Here is a 3737-nt window from a genome sequence, read left to right on the forward strand (position 1 = left end):
GCAATGTTATGATGTTTCACCCCTTCGTACTTCTGTAGTTTCCAACGCATTACAGCGACTAAATTGTCTACATGTATAGAAACAGGTGATTGTTCTCAACAATTAAACGAGAGGAGATATACTTTTTATTGTAAATTTTTATGAACATGCGCAGAAAGGTCTATTGATCGTAATTTTTATCAGTCATTCTCCGACCACGGTCTAGACCACTCGCTGAAGAATAAACAGAAAGATCGCTATAAAAGTTAATACATAGAAGTTAAACTGTCGATAATACGATCTGTCAAATGTTATATACTTGCAAATATAAATTCCGCAACAATGTGCAGTGCATATATATTTAAAAGAACTAATTATTTAAAAATTCTCTGAGAATAATATCTATATCAAATTTGGGTAACATTTTTATTTCAATTTTTACTAGAACATAAAACAAATAAATCGTGGATTAAGCTTATTATTGGTATCCCGATGTTCAAGATTAGGGATGTCCTTAAAAATTGAGAAACTTTGAAATAATTGGAAATTTCAGGTTTTTCATGCGAAACCAATACGTATTTTTTTTTCCCAGTCTGAGAGAGATAAATTTTAGTTAATTGATCAATAATCGCGACCCAATCGATATCCAACACTAGACGGGCGTAACTAAATCTTTTAATTAATCAAATATCTTTAAGTAATTATTTGACACTAACATTTGCATTATCATTAGGTATGTATCATATTCGGCGAGAGAATTGTTACACCACTGACTACATCGTTGATCGACGACACAAATCTACACAACCCAGAGCTAAACTACAGTTTGTAGAAAAGTTGGCCTAGATAAGGCACGCATGAGAGCTTCTTCCGAGGAACATTCCTATCACCATCAGTACTACACAATTGAAGAATGCACCGAAACAAAAGATCTCTTAACTAAATAACCCTACTTTGATCATGAAGAGTCAACGAAAATTTCAACATCGTCCTTATCTGTCGGTTCATTACAAACAATCGATTAACTCTAAACAAAACTAAAACCTTCTAATCTTTCTAATAATCCAAAGCGCTACGGATATTTTTTGTATATAGTTTATATTACGAACAGAACAGTCAATTTTGTTAACAGTCAATTACAATTATAGAATCAAATCCATTTGCAATCTTAAAACTATTAGACTTTATTAAATGAGTAATTCCAAACAAAATTGTAAAAATTCTGTCCTATTCAGAAAGATCAATCAATTTTCATGTCATTTTTCAGAGTATACTTGTGATTTTTTAGAGTATACTTTTATTTGTTTATGATATATCGTCTCGTACTACGGGATTAGTTATCAATCGAGAATCTCATCAAATTCAATTCTTAGAATCAAATTCATTTCTTAGAACTCCTGTCCTCGACTTTTTCGATCTCCTCTACCAATAGAAATTTTACATTACAAATCCAACTTTTCGCAAATCAAATTCACTCTTTTGTAAATAAAGTTTTTCTACAAAATTGTTTTCTTAGGCTTTTGTTATATAAATAAAATCACATACAAATTTATTGTTAAATAATTTATATTGTAATACAAAGATATACATAAAATACTTATTAAATAGTAATTACCAATTCATTACATATAAAATTCATCATTATAAACTCAACATTATCTACATCTTTCTCTTGTTCAATAAAATAAGATCGGAACAATTATATCTTCTATTGCGTAGATAGTTTTTAGACAGGAGAGTAATTTCACGTAAATATGTAATTTGAGTTTATAACAAAATATAAACTCGTATAGATTCTCATATTGAGCGGATAATTTTGCGATTTGAAATTTCAGTTCCGAGTAAAAAAGCTTTTTTAATTATTTAAAAAAATTTTGTTTCGTTATTTTTTATTTCAAAAATTTTATGTCAGTTTCTTCAATTGTTACTAGCCGATATATTTTAATAATAAATCTCAATATATTGATAAGTATTCCCTTCATTTCTAACATAGCAAATATGTAACCTAAAGAAATAAAACTAATTGTAAATATATTTTATTGTAGATATCTATAACTTTCTGGAATGCAATTTCAACATAACTTATTAAAATATTTAATTATTTACATAAGTTCTAAGTCCATCACTGAATGATAAGAAATTGTTAGGATAAAAAATTTGCCTCCCGTTGTCTCGTAGTCACCTGACTAGATCAACAATATATTTATATTATATTTGTACATTGAAATAAATAAATATACAAATCATTAATAATCTCTATAAAGTTATGTATAAATAGCTTAAAAAATATTATAAATAAAAATATTTATTTAATATGAACTTTTTAATATATTATTCTACAAGAAATTTATTTTAACGTACACTATAAATAAAATATTATTCAATTAAATATTTCTTATTTAAAATAGATATATTTATATAAAATTAGATATTTATTATTTTAATGCATAAATTAGATACAACTAGCTACCAACGATACAGATTAACATATTCCTTAGGAATTCACAAATTTATAATATTAATTATAACCTTTCATAATAATAAATAACCTCATATGGCTAGTCAAAAATTCGTAACTAAAACATACTATAGAAATATAAATTTCCATTTAAAAAAATAAATATGATTTTGAAATATTTCCTACCATTCGTCTTACAAAAATAAAAGAAATTGGACCATATAATGTATCCCATCGTAAGAAACTAATATGTAAATACAATTTTTGGGTAAATTTAATTCCACAAGAGATATTTCAATTTCTCAAGATAAACGGAATATCCTGTATATGCATATAAGAAGAAAATATGAACGCCATTTTGGATTCTATAATGGATAGTAAGTTACATTATTTCTAATATCTTTCATGGTGACAGGTTATTAATTGGTCTATTAAATCGGCAATCAAAAGAGATTCATCACAAAAAAATCTATTCGATGAACAAAAGTTACGGAACAATAAAGATCAAGTATAAAGAATAATACTGAAAAACAGCTAACTGTGAAAAACAATCAATAATATGTTGATCATTTATCCATTCACTTACATAATTATTTACTTATTATTCTTTTCATCTATCCATTTATTCTAATAATTTATTTTTACATTTATTGCTCATACATACATTTACTATGTTTTATTTATTCACTATTTATCTATTGATTTCCTGTCCCTTTGAATTTTGTTTTTATTATATTTCATTCCCCGATGTCGCAATTTTGCCTTGTCCCGCTTTGTCGCTCTTTCTTTTGTCAATATGATAAATACATAAACCGATAGTTTGATGTTACAAAGTAGAATCTTCGCACATAACAGTACTAATGGAAACATTATACCTTCAAAACGATTTATTTAAAACGATATTAATTCCCCAAAAACAAAACTAGTCTAAGAATCTACTTTAAGAAACAAAATTAATAAAGAAAAGTAAAGAAACGTAAGCATTAAAATGTTTTATTACCCGTAATTCAGAAAGAGTAACCAATACCAAGAAAAAGCAATCTTATAAAAGAAAAGAAAAAATACGAAATCTATATAAACAAAGAGACAATTTATGCATCATGAAAAAAGATACAAAAAGTGCTGAAAGTAAATGGCCTCCAGGCAACTAACAACATGCCCAACGATGATTAACTTCAGTGATCAGGCAAAAAACTGGTATAACAACGCAGTATGACCGTTAACGGAATCATTGGCCTCACTGGTTGCATGCACACCCCATATCAATTATTTTAAAACGACCTATTGCTTATTTCGGTAT

The sequence above is a fragment of the Vespula pensylvanica genome, chromosome 13 (genome assembly GCF_014466175.1).
Source record: "Vespula pensylvanica isolate Volc-1 chromosome 13, ASM1446617v1, whole genome shotgun sequence".
Lineage (NCBI taxonomy): Eukaryota > Metazoa > Arthropoda > Insecta > Hymenoptera > Vespidae > Vespula > Vespula pensylvanica.